This window comes from Sinocyclocheilus anshuiensis, unplaced genomic scaffold (assembly GCF_001515605.1).
Source record: "Sinocyclocheilus anshuiensis isolate Anshui unplaced genomic scaffold, SAMN03320099.WGS_v1.1 scaffold454, whole genome shotgun sequence".
Lineage (NCBI taxonomy): Eukaryota > Metazoa > Chordata > Actinopteri > Cypriniformes > Cyprinidae > Sinocyclocheilus > Sinocyclocheilus anshuiensis.
Genome location: NW_015548217.1, coordinates 19,171 through 19,417, shown reverse-complemented (window position 1 = coordinate 19,417; position 247 = coordinate 19,171). Strand labels below are relative to the sequence as shown.

Genomic DNA, 247 nt, shown 5'->3' with positions numbered 1-247 from the left:
ACAGTGAAATCCTGTAAATACAGAGTGATAAGGAAGAAAAAAAAATTGAACCTGCTTTAAAACCCAGCAACACAACTGTAGCTGTATAACTTTACAACAGCAAGGCTTATTTGACATCAAAATTTAAAAAAAAAAATGCTGTCTAATCGCTCTCGCGGTACTTTGATGCCACACACAGAACGGTCTGCAGTGCTGCTTCAAGTGTCCAACATTTTGTGTTTTATTAGGAGATGCACAACAGTTCTTC

General features: G+C 37.2%; 1 protein-coding gene across 1 annotated transcript in view; it reads right to left on the bottom strand.

Annotated features, from left to right (window-relative positions):
* The window catches only part of LOC107653965 (pseudokinase FAM20A-like), a 23,851-nt gene that overhangs the window by 4,540 nt on the left and 19,064 nt on the right, over positions 1-247 (bottom strand). The window lies entirely within an intron of this gene.